General features: G+C 41.5%; 1 long non-coding RNA gene across 3 annotated transcripts in view; it reads right to left on the bottom strand.

Annotated features, from left to right (window-relative positions):
• LOC139079604 (uncharacterized) overlaps positions 1 to 10073 on the bottom strand; it is a 42541-nt gene extending 32468 nt beyond the window's left edge. For 2 of the 3 annotated variants that reach the window (XR_011533349.1, XR_011533348.1), the window contains exons 1-2: positions 7279 to 10073; positions 4868 to 4978 (exon numbers count right to left, since the gene is read on the bottom strand). This is a non-coding gene — a long non-coding RNA (uncharacterized lncRNA). Of the gene's footprint in view, positions 1 to 2148; positions 4526 to 4867; positions 4979 to 7278 lie in introns of those variants that run through there. The other variant, XR_011533350.1, reaches the window with a different exon arrangement.
• Between the last annotated feature and the right edge of the window lie 6886 nt (positions 10074 to 16959).

The raw sequence follows: 16959 nt of genomic DNA, 5'->3' as shown, positions 1-16959 counted from the left end.
CCATTAGGTCGAGCTTGTTAATTATGCTATTCAAACTTTTATCTCCTTAAAAACTTACTAAGAAAGGTATAAGTAAAATCTCCCATGATCCTGGATTTACGTGTTTGTCCTTATAGTTTTATTTCAATGCAGTTTGCAGTTCTGTTATTAGTGGCATTAAGTATGAAGTAAAAGTTATTTGTTCTTGGTGAATAAATCCTCTTATAATTATGTAGTCACCTTCTCTCTATTTATGCTTTTTTCCTTAAAACCTGCTTTGAACTTAGTGTAGCTCTGTCAGTTTAGTTTGGTTAGTATTTGCCTGGCATAACTTGTTTCATCCTTTTACTTTGAACTTTTCTGACTCTTTACATTTTAGCTGTATTGTCTATAAACAGCATATGCTGATTTTGAAAAAATCTAGCATGGGGATATATTCATTGGAGATCTTTATTTACATTTATCACAATTGAAATTTTTGAATTTATTTCTATCATCTTGTTTTGCACTCTCTTTTCTTCTGTTTATTTATTTATTTTTGGTTTCTCTTTCTCCTCTTTCTTATGTTCTTTTCGACAGAATACTTCTTTTCTCTTTCATTCTTGAAGCATATTTTCACTGGGTATAGCAGGGTTTTTTAAAATTATTATTATATCGATAACAGCCCACTTTCCTCTGGCTTCTGTTGTTGCTGTTGAGATGTCAGCTGTTAGTTTGACTGTGGCTCCTTTGAAGGTCATCTTTTCTCTGATCATTTTAAAGATTTTTCACTTAGTTGTTGTACTACAGTTTCATCATAAAGTATTTAGATGTGCTTAAAAAAAATATTTGTCCTGCTTAGAATTCACTGGATTTCTTGAATCTGTGAATCGATGCTTCATCAGTTTGGAAATTTTTCAGCCATGCTCTTTTCAAATACTACTGCTGCCTATTTTTCATCTTCTTCTGCTGCCCATGTGGATGCAGTTTAGACCTTCTCACCGATTCCCCCGTTTCTGACTCACTCTTCTGTATTTTATCCTCTCTTTCTCTCTGCTTTGTGCTGTATATTTCCTACTGATGTACCTTTCAGTTCATTAATTCTCTCTTCATCTGTGCCTAATCTGCTATTAAATTTATCTATCAAGTTCTTGATTTCAGTTGTTTTTCAGTTAACTTATCTGCTTATAGTTTAAGGTGTCTAGACACTGTATTTGGAAGTTTATTTGTTGAAATAATTTGGGATAACATTTTCTTCTCCCAGGAAAAGATTTTTAATTTGCTTCTATCAGATGCTTGGGGTTGTGTAGTGGGGGAAAAGAGGCACATCAAAGCTATATCTTACTCGTACAAACAGCATTTCCATTTCCTTTATTAGTGTCTTATTAACTAATTGACTATATCTGCACTCCCTTAGTCATCTATTACTCTGAAGTCCTTGCATATCTTCAATTTGTTTTGGAAGTGTGAGAAGATGATCTGTATCTATATCTATATCTTTATCTACATCTATATATATCTCCATGGATCTGTCTTAGCAAGTGTTCTTTACCTGGTAATATATTGCTACACTCACACATTTTATTGTACTTCTTAGGTTAGTTTAGCTGACTATGCTGGCATCTAGAATTATGGTTACACATGAACTATACTTTTTAGTAAGCTGCCTGGAGGCACATGGTTTATATGGTTGCTGTTCCTCTTTTCTTGCAAATCCATCTGAGATTTGCTCAGTAGAATAGTGCCTGCTCTTGAAATGTCACATGGGTTTGATTCCAAGGCCAAATCATCAAGTGACTCTGCTTGCCAATGGCCAAGAGGTGACCCTCACCACCTCTGGAATCCAACTCCTTGGAGTCTACCACCACCTGGACCATCGTGTCCTAGTGCACTGCTTAGTGGCCATCTGGCTGGCTTAGCATGTGAATCAAGGACATGCAAAGGGTCAGCATGCCCTCTGTAGAATCCCTAGGCTCTGTGCACTTGGCTCCTCCTTCTCTGCAGTGTGTCCCTGACTCTGCCTGGCACAGAAATAGCCCCTCCCCTCACAAGAGCACAACCTGACCCAGACAGCATCCCTGCCTTGCCCCTAACCCCATGCCAGGCTGGGACAGAGACCTCCACCTCCACCCACCTTCCCCACCTGGTCCTACAGAGACCCCTCACCCCCACAGCCACATGCCTCCCCCAGCCCCACAGGAACCAGAGTCTCAGCCCTGTAACTTTTGCTTGGCTAGTGCAGGGTCCTCAGGAATAACCCAGCACCTCCTGTAGGCTCCCCATACTGCTGCCTCTTGCCAACCAGCTGAAGCATCTGCTTCAATGTCTGTTCCTGATTTTTTTTTAAATTGTGAATTAAGGTAGATAATTTTCTAAATGAACAAATATCTCAAACTCAAAAGCAATATGACACAACAATAAAATACTGACAACATTGCCATGAAAAATAATAAATAAATAGTCAAAAAAGCACAGTCATCACAAAATGTTAGCCGTTTTATGTAAGTTCTAACCAATGTATAAGTAAGAGGCTACTGAAAAAACTATAAAGTTTTTTCATTATTTTTACAAGATATCATTTCTCTTAGATTATAATTTTTAAAATGGTAGAAAATCAACTAAAAAACTATTGAACTAGTTATGGATGTCAAAAAGGAGATGAGTTATGTCAACTTAAAAAGCAAATTTGCTTGTTATTTTACCCTCAGAATGAGTTTATTTGGAAATAGCCAAAAGAATTGCAATTCAGGACATGAATGCTATGGCAAACCACAGGCAAATTTGGAAGACAAAGGAGGGGAGCTGCTTTTATAGAGAAAACATGGAATTAGGGAGGGGCTGTTCTAAACAGAAGTCCATTGGGCAAAGTACCAGCTCAGGGTGGCAACAGCTTCTCATTGGCTTGGCTGTTGCTGGCTGGGGAGAGAAATCTTCCTTCAGTAGTAATGTAGTTTTACATCCTGCAAGCTTCCATCTTTTCCTGTTTGGAGTAATTGACATTGTAGGATAGGGGATGAGAGATCCCCCTATAGGCCTTCCTGACTCCAATTTAGTTAAGGTTTCTTTTACTAATTTCCACAGTTACTAAAGAAAACTTTTCTATAATAAAAGAAGTAGATTTTTAAACAGGATTAATAAGTTAAAAATATAATTCGAAAAGTCTCACTTAGCAACATAAACAAAAAATTTCTAGAATAAACTTAACAAGAAACCCACAGGGCCAATTAACAAAAGAACTATAAAAATTTAGGGAAGTACAACAATTAAGTTGTAAGTAGAGTGACATATTATTTTTCTTGATGGTAAATTTTAATAACACATCAATTATTTCTTAATTTGTTTATAAGTTTAGTATCATTTTAATCAGAATGCCCAATTGAGAATTTCATGAAACCATCCTAAAGTTCGTTTGGAAAATTGAAAGGTAAGAAGAGCCAAGAAATCTTTGACGAAAATTGTAGGGGACACATTCTCCTAGATGTTTAAATGTGTCATAAAGTTCCAATACTTAAAACACTGTTGAGCAGTACAAGGATAAACAAAAATACATCAATGGAAAAATAGAAACTATAATACATTTGTGTGTGTGTGTCTGTGTGTGTACATGCACTGTGCATGCGTGTACATTTATGTATTAATCAAATATGTTATGGATAGCATTTTAAAAAATGCTAAGTTGTTTTAAAAACAGTATTGAGATAACTGATTAATGTAGAAGAACTCTGCATTATGGCTGTCCAACATTTTATGAACACCCTCTTGACATTCTGATCATCTCTCACTTTGCAAGTCAGTCCTACTTTCCCAAAAGAATCCATAAATCAGGCATATGGCTTAGATTCTACATACTCCCCACCCTCACCCCCATGACATCTGATGTGGAAGTGAGCCATGTGAAGGGGCACATTCAGGGAGACTGATCTTCTGGGAAGTATGGTGTCAAGAGTGTTTGCTCCTTTGGTGCAGCCATGTCAGAGTTGTAGGTGTCCCATTGAGTCAGTTTTTAAAGAGTTTTTGCTAGAACTATCCTGCGGTATGGTTAGGTATTTCTTCTAGATGTGCTGACCATGCCTGTCTTGACTGAGTAGCCTACACGCCGAGTTCTCTGGCCTTCTCAGAAGTCTATGCATTACCAAAATCTTTTAATAAATCCCTTTCTGCTTGAGCTAGAGTAGTGTTATGGACGGAATGTTTGTGTCTCTTCCAAAATATGTGTTGAAATCCTAACCCCCAATGTGATTGTATTAGGAGGTGGGGCCTTTTGGAGGTGATTAGGTCACAAGGGTGGAGCCCTCATGCATGGTATGAGTGCCCTTATAAGAAGAGACATAAGAGAGCTTGCTGCCTCTCTATGGTCTCTGCCATGTGAGGATGAAACCAAGGATGAAGGAGTTAAAATTTCCCTGGATTAGGATGAAATGGTGCCTGTACCCACAAGGTTGACGTGGGAAACAAAATAACCAAAGTTTCTGAGCTTGCTTGCAGAACGGCAGGAGGACTGCTGATAAGAGAGTAGTTTGCTGACAGCCCCCGACCTGACTAAGCATCTCACAGGAGCACTGAGAAGCTAAAATGACAGTTGTAAACTTTAGACATCACAGACTGAAAATCCACTTCACACAACACATAGAACCCCCCTAAATTTGCACACATGACCCATAAAGAAATATGACAGACAGTCATGCTTGCACAGAGGACTCTTAAAACATCAGCCCCCAAGGCCACATGCCCCCCCCCCCCGCCTAAAGCTCCAAATAAAAACCCTTGCTTGTAGCTTTTCGGGGAGTTCAGGATTACAATGTTAACTGCCCGTTCTCCTTGCTCAGCACTTTGCAATAAAATTCCTACTTTCCTCTACTATATCAGGTGTCAGAGATTGGCTTTCTGTGTGACTGGTGATTGAACTCACTTCAGGTTTGGTAACAATAATACAGTGAGAAGACAGCCATCTGCAAACTTGGAATTGGGACCTCACCAGACCCTGGATCTTCCAGCACCTTGATCTTCGACTTCTCAGTCTCTAGAACAGTGAGAAAATAAATGTTTGTTGTTTAAGCCCCCCATTCTATGGTATTTGTTATAGCAGCTCAAGCTGACTAAAACAAGTAGAGTCTGTTATTTGCATTTAAGAACACGCATAAGAAGAAAATGCATTTAAGAGCATGCATTAAGAACATGCATGACTCACAATTTACTATTTGGGGGAAAATACATTTAAATTCTTGCCTCAAAGCATTCACAAAAAGAAAATACATCTGGATTAATGAGTAAAATTTTAAAAAACAAAACAAAAAGCAAACATCCACTAAAACGCCAAAAACAAGAACCCAAAGACAAACAAACCTAAAAAGAACTAGCCAAACTTAGAACTAGAACTTAGTACAATTAACTAACTAACCACTGTGGTCCACACTTGATATTGTAACCAAACTCAACGGATCCAGCTCTTGGTGAGTGCAGAGCTGAAAAACACAACCAAGGCTGAAGTGGGCGAAGAAAAAAGATTTATTGCTTGCACAAGCAATGGAGAATACAGGGAATAGCTCCCAAAGCAGTGCCCACCCCACCTCCCTGGGCTTAGTGCAGGTGGAGGTTTTATACACGACAGTGCAGAGGCTATGTTACAACTGTGTAACAACTGGGCCTGATCAGGGTGTAGTGCACAACAAGTTCAATGCCGTTACATGGCAGGTTCAATGCAACATGCCATTTAGAGCTGGAGCAATTTGCAGGGGTCCTGCTGCAACCATGTAAGTTTCACTGTAGGATAGCAACATCTGTAAAAACAAGGACATCATCTTCTGAAAAACAGCACATTTAGTTTTCTCCTTGTCTGGAAAACATTCGACAGACTATGTTTAGTTATCGATCAGATTTTCAACAACTCTTTCCTTGCCTGATTTCTGGTCACAATATGGGTAGATCAAAAATGTGTCTCTGAATGAACTAGCAGGCAACGAGAAATGGAAACCTAGCCAGTTAAGCAGTTTCACAATTGTGAGATAAAATTAAACTGATTGCTCAGGAGAACTACCGCTATTCTTAGTTCTCAGATCAGACAAGAATTTCTGTCTGAGCACTTTGTAATGAGCACAGCCTGTGATGGGACTATTGGATGACGGCCAGAGAGTGAGTTGCACAGACCTATTTTTGATGATGGCCTTCAGGCAAGTCAGATGGTATCAAACCAAAAGCACACTAGAACTAGTCACCTAAAACGATTCCAGTGGGAAAGGTGTAGGCCTGGGTATGTAATGTGCCCGTTCTCTATACCTCTGATATCATCAAACCAGATGGACTGCATATGCTTCATGGAATTCTCTCCCAATAGTTCTTTCAGATAATCTTTTGATAAATTATTGGGGGACCTGAGCCCAAGTTTATACTCCTTTCCTGTGGAATAAAGATCTATCTGTATATAAACAATCAAGATAAGTGTGGGACAGGGCCTCTCAAAGGCCAAGAGAGATCCAGGTTACTTCCATAATTTTAAGCTTCCAGTAAGTATATTAAAAATGAAGACTCTGGCAAAGCCAGAGTTACCAAAACCGTGGTAGAATTTGAATGCATACATTTAGCAAAGTAATATTTTGAACACACACATGAAGCAATAATCATATGTATAACTCAGTCGGCGATAACATCTAAACTGAACTTGAGATCTTTCTCAAACGTGAAGCTCAGACCCTCCTGGCCCTCTGGCACTGGTCCTGGTGAAAGTTAAGGAATCTATCAGGATGGGCCTGAGCAGAAACCATTCAGCCTTCACTCAGCAGAGAACCACAGGTGTGGAAGCCAATACAAAAGTTGGTTTACTTCGTTTTAAATGGATGCCTGAAATGCCCAAAACTTGCAGTCGGCACGTTAATAGCCTTTGCTAGACTCTTTCCTTGGCCACGATAAAAATCTGGTTGATACATACCTAATCTAAAACAATGCTATCCCTGGCTTTAACAAGCAAACATGTAAGAAGGTCACTCCTGTGTGGGCTTGATTTTTTACAAACCAGTTTAAAAGAGGTGGATGTCTATGAAAAAACGTCAGGTTTAGAATGGTCCATATCTTCCCTTGCCTTAGGGTTTAGCTAACAAGGCCACTGTCTGTCCTGGCCATGCCTAGCTCAAGAAAATGCAATTGCATCATCGGGGTATAAAGGAATGCTTGTCCTTTGTTAATTCTTCTCTGGTATTTTCTGGTTCTGTTCCACTCCTACAGCCACAGAGCAGAAGGGCAGGGAGTAAAACAGGCCCATAGGAGGATTGATCCTTATCACAGGTCAGCACCCAACTCTATCCTCTGTTACCCACACAAAACACATACCTGAGGTTCTATTTCAGAGCAGGAAATACTCTACACTCTCTGCTCTGCTCGGCGTGTCTGCGTGTGCATTCTTCCCTGACAGTCTCAGAGACAGAGACTGCCTTCCTTTAAACTCATGTACAAGCGGGTTTGCCTCTCTTATGGCCCTCACCACACAACCTTGGAATATACTTAAAAGAGAAGGCAAAATTGTGATGTAATACTGAAAGTGCCATATAAGGAAGACAGACGATCTTAGAGGAAGGCTTAGGGTTTGTGAGTGGCTCCTCTCTAGCGGAGTAGATGGCCCTGTCCCATAGCCCAGTCAGCTGATTTGTTTGGAGATACAAAGGTTTAGAGGTGAGTCGGGGGGTGCTGCCTCAACTAGTAGAGTAAAAACAATTCAGACCCCTAAGAGCAATCTGTGAGGGAAGAAATGAGGAAGGGAGATGGGAGAGGAGAGGAGAGAAGTGGAGACAGCAGCAGTGAAAGGACACTCCATCTGGTGAGGTGTTTCAAAGGACTTTTAGGAATAGGGATGACTAATGACCAGTTTTAAATTGTTCTGTGGCCACCATGTAATTCCCCTTCCTCTCTGCAAACCTTTAACCATGTCTGCTGTTAAATTAATTAAACAAGGAGGTCATTAGACTGATGTGGCTCTAATGCAATAGAGCGTACATAAGCAAACCAAAATCTGAGCCTCAAGGTTACGAAATCAAAACCTAAGGACAACCAATCACAAACAGCCAACTAGGCGTTAAGCTATAACCAATCAATAATTTCCTTACTTTGTTTCTGCTTTTTCTCTATCAAAGTTTTTCCCCAGCTCCCTTTGACAGAGTGCTTCTAACAAGCTGGTATTGCTCAAATAAATTCTTAAAATTTTAGTATGTCTCAGTTTATCTTTTAACACTGCAAAAAGTGAAATTGTTCGTTTGTTTTTGCTTTTTCATGGAAATCTACTCAAGGAGCCAAGTTTCCCAGCTAGGTCACCACGATATGCACAGGGCTGGTGCACTGGGCTGGGGCGATGACCTGTGTGCTTGACTGAACTGATTCGGTGAAATGAGATGCTCTAAGCCGGAGTGGCCTTAACAACAGAACCCTCCTTGGAATATCCTCCAAATTGAGGAAGGCATTGGACTTTATGGGAAGTTTGAGCCAATCTTATCTGAATCTAAAAAGGCAAGGAGAGATCTGAGATCTGAGTTATACATACCAATTCGTGATCTTGTCTTTTCTCCCCTCCTTCACCCAACAAAGACTTCTACTTTTGCAGAATCACTATAAGCAGCTAACTTGAGAGGTCCAGGATGGAGGAGGGAGAAGGTATGAGGGAAAAGACCCCAGAGACAGTGTCTTTGGGGGTTGGAGAAGAGGAAAGGGCATTGGAAAAATGACTGGCAAATTTACCTGCATGCAGTGTGAACGAGAGCTCTAGCAAGAGGTAGCTGTTTTTTCTGACCATGACATTCGAGAATATAATTATTTTTTAATAAGTGACTGCCTTTTTTTCTTTAAAGTGACTGCTTTTACATTCCTCCCTGGGATCAGAGGGACTCTGTTCTCACTTGGCAAATGGCCCAAAGGAGAGCCATCAAAATGAGCGGCAGAAGGGGCAGGGGGGCCAGGAAACAGGGTGACTGCTGCCCTCTTACCCTCTGGGGGAGCTGGGGCGTCTGCTGCCTTGTCACAATCATTCAGCATGCAGCCTCCTCTGCAGGGGCGCCAGTGAGTGGACGAGGAATTCCCTGGGCTCCCTGCCAGAGATAACTCCTTCCAGCCTCTTATTTGCACCTTTATCTGGCAGCCAGTGGGGCTGAGCACAGCTAGCAGTCAGCTGTAAGGCAGGCGACAGGCATGCCTTGGCAGTGGCGGTGGCAGTGGCACAGGCCAGTCACGCACCTTGAATGGTGCGGCCCAGGGGTGCTGATGAAATCAGCTTGTCTGCCTGCCTGGCAGGGTGACCCTTCAGCCACTCAATCTGCTTCTGACTCCGGAAGCGTGGGTGCATGGCCTTATTCATCTCTCCTCCTTCTTTCCCCTTTACACTTTCCTCAAATAATAGTGCCATTTTCTTCCTTCTCAAACCTGCTTCTTTGTCTCTTTCAGTAGAGAAGTCATATTCTGACTCTGGTTCACAGAAGAGGAAAAAAAGTCTTTCCTCCTCTACTGTTCCCACTACCCTCTGAGGGGATGGGGACCTCTTCCTGGGTGTGAGCATGCAACTTTTAAGATGGAGTCAGGGTCCAGCGTAATTTTTATGCATATTTAACAGAGAGAGCTTTCAAGGGTGGGAGTGAGACGGGAGGATTCAGGGTGAAGGACACAGGAGATGATGAGGTTGGATGCTGTGGGAGCAAAAATTTTGGAACTACTCCTCTTTGGTGACAGAGAGGGAGAGGGGAATTTGGAGAAGATGCAGAGGAGAGAGGAATGATGATGATGATGCTGCTGCTGCTGATGATGATGGTGATGATGATGATGATAGCAATACCTGTTATTTATCCAGTACTTGAGTTTTTCCAGGCATTAATCTTAACCTTTTTTGCTCATTATTCAATCCAGTTCTCCAACAACATCTTTTTGCTGCTGAGAAAACTGAGACTCAAAATGGCTAGAGAGCTTGTCCAAAGTAACACAGCTGGGAAGCTCTGAGCTGGAACTTGGAGCAAGTTCTATCTGACTTCAAAGTTCAAATTCTTAATGACTGAATTATATCGACTCGCCAAGAAAGTTTACGGCTGGACCTTCAGAAGGGCAGAAGGTGGAGTTTGTTGGTGACTGTATTAACTACCTGGGAGGCTGAGTGACACTGTTCTTCATTTTGTGGGAGAGCAAGCGGCACTGAGGTGGTCACTAGGTGAGTGACTGGTCCGCCCTTGGTATCTGCTGGCTGGCTGCCTGCTCCTCAGTGTCTGGGCCTTTTATCCAGCCTTCCAGGAAAGTGTAATTCTGGATCAGGTCAGCCTGGCACTCCTCATTCCAAAAGAGTGCCAAGATGAGATGAAGCAAACCCAAAGAGCAGGGGACTAAGAGACAAGAGGTTAGAACCACCCGGCTCCTTCCATACATGCCAGTATTTTGAAGATCTCTGGTCAATAAATAATCCATTTCTACAGTAATTCCCAAAAGAAAACATTTTATAGTCTAATCTGAGTTTCTTATATTATGTGTTAAAACCATCTCCTCTGTTCTGGGACAAACCATGTATACCAAAAGACAGGCGAAATCTCTGTTCAGATCTTTTGCCCATTTTTTATTGGGTTGCTGGGTTTTTTTGTTGTTGAGATGTATGAGTTCTTCGTGTATTTTGGATATTAACCTCTTATCTGATATATGGCTTGCAAATATCTTCTCCCAATTGTTAGGTTGTCTTTTCATTTTGTTGATGGTTTCCTTTGCTGTGCAGAAGCTTTTTAGTTCGATGTAGTCCCATTTGTCCATTTTTTCTTTTGTTTCCCTTGCCCGGTCAGACATGGTACTTGAAAATATGCTGCTAAGACTGATGTCAAAGAGCGTACTGCCTATGTTTTCTTCTAGAAGTTTCATGGTTTCGGGTCTTACATTCAAGTCTTTTATCCATTTTGAGTTGATTTTTGTGCATGGTGTAAGGTAACGGTCTACTTTCATTCTTTTGCATGTGGCTGTCCAGTTTTCCCAGCACCATTTATCGAAGAGACTCTCCTTTCTCCATCGTACACTCTTGGCTCCCTTGTCGAATATTAACTGTCCATAAATGTGTGGGTTTATTTCTGCATGTGAAAAGATGCTCAACGTCATTAGCTATCAGGGAAATGCAAATCAAAACTACAATGAGGTATCACCTCACTCTGGTCAGAATGGCTATAATTAACAAGACAGGAAACAACAAATGTTGGAGAGGATGTGGAGAGAAGGGAACCCTTGTACACTGCTGGTGGAAGTGCAAACTGGTGCAGCCACTATGGAAAGCAGTATGGAGTATCCTCAGAAAATTAGGAATAGATGTACCATATGATCCAGCTATCCCACTGCTGAGTATTCATCCAAAGAACTTGAAAACTCAAAGGCATAAAGATACATGCACCCCTATGTTCATTGCAGCATTATTCACAATAGCCAAGACTTGGAAGCAACCTAGGTGCCCATCAAGGGATGAATGGATAAAGAAGATGTGGTATATATACACAATGGAATACTACTCAGCCATAAGAAATGATGAAATCCGGCCATTTGTGACAACATGGATGGTCCTTGAGGGTATTATGCTAAGTGAAATTAGTCAGAGGGAGAAAGTCAAATACCATATGATCTCATGCATAAGCAGAAGATAAAAACAACAACAAACAAACACATAGCAATGGAGATGGGATTGGTGGTTACCATAGGGGAAGGGGGAGAGGGCAAAAGGGGTAATTACGCTCACATGTGATGGGATGGACTATAATTAGTTGTTGGGTGGTGAACATGATGTAATCTACACAGAATTTGAAATATATTATGATGTACATCTGAAAAAAAAAAGAGGAAGACTGGCAACAGATGTTAGCTCAAGGCCAATCTTCCTCACAAAAAATAAATAAATAAAAGAAGAAAAATAAAAAATAAATAAAAAACAATTAGCAAGCCAACCTACTTCAGGCAATAAAACATAAATTCGGTAAAATTGAAAAAAAAAGACAGGTAGTTTGGGGGGAAAAGACCATAGACTATCATGGCTGAAAGAGACCCCCTCCTTTGCTGTATAGATGATGAATTCAAGGTCCCACGATGGCTTTAGAGTCACAGATCTGTATTTCAGTCCCTGTTCTGCTGCTTACTAATGGTGTGATAGTAAGCCAGACACGGGGCCACCTCCCTCCTCTCCAACACGATGCCTAACCTGCTGATGAAGTGGGGATTAGTGAAATATTTTATGTGAAGTGCCCAGAAAAGGTCCTGTAAGGAATAAATGCTCAAGAAACGGTAATACTACCCCTTGGGCAGTGTCATCCAACTGTTAAGGGTAGACCTGGGGCCAGAACATTGTTTTCTGATTCTCAGGCTTTATGGTTTCCAAAGCATTCATTTAGATGATATCATTCAATCCGTGCGCCAACAGGGTAAAGACAGCCAGCAGTGGTATTACTAGGCCCACTTTACTCAGGGGAGGGAGGTTGAGCGAAAGAGATTTCCTCCAGTTCCATGGCTGGTCAGGGACAGAACTAGGTCACACTCAGACCTCATGCCTCCTCATCTAGGGCTCTTTCCACTGACTCACAATGCCTTCCCATCTAAAGGCCAAACAGTTTCGCCAAAGAGATAAGGAAGAGTGAAAGAATATCATGCTGAGCGTCATAGATGACATAAGTACCCAGCAATCCTGATTAGATAGTGAGGGAAAGTTGGACTTTGAGGTGATTGAGCAAGAGGCAAAGAGAAAACACTAAGGCAGTAAACAACCCACGGTGAGGGAACCTGGGAAAATAGGATTGGTGGTCACTGCGCACCACAGTGTAACTCTTTTCTCTCGCTTGGTAATTCTGAAATCCTGCAGCCCACTCTTTCTAATCCACTCTACCTCTGCAGCTTCCTAATTACATATGTACATTTCCTCAGACAGGAAAGCCTCAAGTTCTTTATCACATTTCAAGTTTCAGTTTTACTCTCTAGTCCCAAGGCGTTAGATTTGCTAAGCCCTAGAATTTGGATCCTCTTAAATATACACAGGCACTCTAGTCTCCGTAGAATACATAGAGTTCAGATTTCCTAGCAATGAAGAGTGTCTAAAAAATCACCATGAGGTGGGGCTGGCCCAGTGGCCGAGTGGTTAAGTTTGTGTGCTCCGCTGCAGGCAGCCCAGTGTTTCCTTGGTTCGAATCCTGGGTGTGGACATGGCACTGCTCATCAGACCATGCTGAGGCAGCGTCCCACATGCGACAACTACGAAGGACCCACAATGAAGAATATGCAACTAGGTACTTGGGGGCTTTGGGGAGAAAAAGGAAAAAAATATAATCTTAAAAAAAATTCACCATTAGGAAATGGAAGGCAATCTCTGACTCTTCCATTCCCACCTCTACTGAGCCCAAATGACTCTTGACCCTGGGCTTCATTCTGACCCTTTAAAACTGTTTACACCCTCAGATTCTAGGTTTTTAAAAAACCTACCACCTCTCTCTCACAAACTGACATTTAATACTCTGACTCTGAATATACCAAACACCATTGGAGTGTACACTTTAAATAGGTGAATTGTATGGTATGTGTATTCTATCTCAGCAAAACTATTACATGAATAAAATGGCCACGAAAGAATTGAAAACATGGTCTTGAGGAGATATATGTACACTCATGTTCATAGCAGCATTATTCACAAGAGCCAAAAGGTGGAAGAAATCCAAGTGTCCATAGACCAATGAATGGGTAAACAAAATGTGGTATATACATACAATGGAATATTATTCAGTCTTTAAAAGGGAGGGAATTCTGACACTTGCTACAACATGGAGGAACCTTGAGGACATTATGGTAAGTGAAATAAGCCAGACACAAAAATACTAATACTGTACGATTCCAGTTATGAGGTACCTAGAATAGTGAAATTCAGAGACAGAAAGTAAAATGGTTATTGCCAGGGGCTAGGGGCCAGGGGGCATGAGGAGTTGTTTAATGGATATAGTTTCAGTTTTGCAAGATGAAAAGAGTTCTGGGGATTGGTTGCTCAACAATGTGAACATAATTTACAATACTGAATTGGACACTTAAAGATTGTTAAGATGGAGGGGGCCAGCCCTGTGGCCGAGTGGTTAAGTTTGTGCACTTCGCTTTGGCAGCCCAGGGTTTGCAGGTTCAGATCCTGGGCATGGACCTAGCACCACTCATCAAACCATGCTGAAGCGGGGTCCCACACAGGAGCACTAGAAGAACCCACAACTAGGATATACAACTACATACTACGGGGCTTTTTCATGTGATGTGTATTTTACTGCTATTTTTTTAAAGGAGGAGGGTGGGCCATGGTTCATGTGCAGCATTTCAGGGGAGCTGTAGCCTGGATTCTCACAAAATTCCAAATGAGCAATGATAGAAGAGCTTTCAGAACCTAGTATAGTGTTAGAAGAAATTAACGGTCATATTATGTCTCTTAATTATTTTGAAGTTTTCAGGGATAATACTTATAAGACAGTTACTCCAGACTCTTCTGAAGTCGATACAAATATATTTGTATTTCTATTGATTCATTTATTCAACAAAAATTGATTGTATGCCTCCCGTGCTCTAGGCGTGGTGCCGGTGCTGGAAGACAGTGGGAGGCTTCACCGCCCCTGTGCGCATAGGCCTTACAGTCTGATGGGCTAAATCAGTTGGTATGGTGCATAGCCTGGTCATGTAAAAATCCAGACTATCTAGACTTTTCTTTCACGTTACTTCATAGAGTCTTCCGTGAACACTGCAATAATAACCACCACCACAGCAATCTCTTGGTATTCTTATATACATTCTCTTATTTGGTTTGATTTGATTCGATCCTGACCTCAACTCTCTCCTCCTGCTTAGATTATAAGTTTCTTGAGAACAGGCCAGTCCTATTCATCTTGTACTCTCTACGAAAGTGTGTCCTGTACAAGACATCTCTGTAGCTAACACAATGCCTTACATACAGAACCTCAATAAAAATTTTGTGAACTATGCTGAAATAACACTAAGCCTATCTCTGTGACCAAAAAAATGACCGCTGGTTGCACAGTCCTAAGACCATCCCAACCCCCAAAGCAGATTGCACTACAATAAGGAAATATCCTACCACAGGTTAGATAAGGTACTTTTAAATGCCACAGTGACCCAACCGTGGTTCTTCCTTGCATTGTGTAAATGTGGCCCCTTTTTATGAAACTTCTTTCTCTATAATATTACTAATCCTACAGTGAGTGTAACTCTACTATACATGCAATTTATTTGCACATACAGTTTGTTTGTGGACTCAGACTTCATACTGTGCATGAATATATTTAACTCATGGCCTGTCGGCTGGCTTATGTAGATCTCATGTTCACATCAGAAGTATCTAGAGTGAGGCAGGGAGTGGAGAATGAATGAGGCAGTTGTTGGAGCTATTGAGAGTCATGATCATGAATGGTATGTTCTTGTTGCCTATTAGAAGAGTCTGCAGTTGGAGGCCTCTAAATCAGAATTACGCATTCAGATCCAGCTATTTAATGCAAACTTACTGTGTGCTAAGTCCTAGTCATATGTTATTTCATTCATGCTCCATAATCAGTTTCTGATGGAGCCCATTTACCAGCCCATTTTACAGATGGTGAAACTGAGGACAAAACAGGTTGGAGGATTTCCCAATATTTCACAGCCTCCAAGTCCCACGGTCTTTCTATGTATCACAATATCTCAATTTTAAACATTTGATAGTGTTAAGAGACTAATAGGAAAAAAAACTAGCCGGTGGTCTGTGCTGCTCAGGAGTTGCTGTTTCTCTAGCCCAGTAAGCCTTAGCCTTGCTTTCCTGAACTTTGAGTTTCAGTTGCAAACCCTGCAGGTGGCCAAATGCTGATGGCATGGGAGCAGCAGCAGGTGACATCACTCGGGGGCAGGCGTGCTCATGCTCCTCTGACATGCCTGGCTAGCCTGCTGTTCACGTGAAACGATGCCCAGCAGGAGCAGGGCCACCTGGGTCTGCCGACGCATGTGATTCTTCCCTGATTGATGCAGGTTTAAGGTCCAAGGTTGTAAACCACTGGCTGGGGGAGAGAGGAAGAGCTAATCTATGCTGTCTGTGCTCACCAAAGTGTAAACCGCTCTGCTTTAGACCACTGATTGGGAGTGAGACAGACTCTCCGTGTACCTGTCCTGTGATTCTAGGCAAGTTACTTGCCCTCTCTGAACCAGAGATTCCTTATCCAGAAAATGGGGTAATAAATCTTTCCTCGGAGAGGTGCTGAGATTGGAGATCATGTGTCAAAAAACTCAGATGCATCATAGAACCTCACAAAAATCTATTATTGTTATTGTTGTCATTGTCATAACAAGAATAATGAGTACTAGTGGCATAAGTAAAATTATTTCTACCATGCCTCTCTCAGCAGGTGGAATGTTTTAGTCACAGTAGTGAGCCCCCAAGTCCTGACTCCCAACAACTGTCACTGGCTCCACTCTCCATTCTTTCATTGCCATCCATCTCTCCTTCCTCCATTCTCCTTTGAACAAAATCAAAGCTGATGAAACTTACATGTCCTCAGATGAGGTCATCTTGGTCTGATGAATGAAGCCCCAGGTTGAGATGGGGACACCGGAAAGTGTGCCTTCGGGTGGCAAGTGGAGTCAAGAGTGCTGATGGCACCTTTACCTAGTCTAGCCTCTGCTATCCTCAGCGCGGGCCTTGGCCAAAACTTCCCTAGCCAAATGAGCCTCAATTTTATGTTTCAAACATTTCGATTTCCTTTAATAATCACATCCAATGTCTAACACTACCCACTTTTGGAAGCTATCTGAGCGTAAACTCTATTTAGACAACCTAGTTCTCTCTTTCTTTTTCATCTTATTGACACTTCACTTTTTCACCCATAGATTCTAGCGTTACACTCTATTCCGCTGAGCACTTTGATTTTTGCCCCCTATTTTATGAGTTATTCCAAAAGAATATGTTCCTGGGAATTTATACTTTCCTGTGATCATGGTCATTTCATTACTTTGAGATTTCCCCATAACTTTTATTTGCCTCAT

This window comes from Equus przewalskii, chromosome 26 (assembly GCF_037783145.1).
Source record: "Equus przewalskii isolate Varuska chromosome 26, EquPr2, whole genome shotgun sequence".
In the NCBI taxonomy this organism is placed as follows: Eukaryota; Metazoa; Chordata; class Mammalia; order Perissodactyla; family Equidae; genus Equus; species Equus przewalskii.
This window is presented reverse-complemented; position numbering and strand designations above follow the sequence as displayed.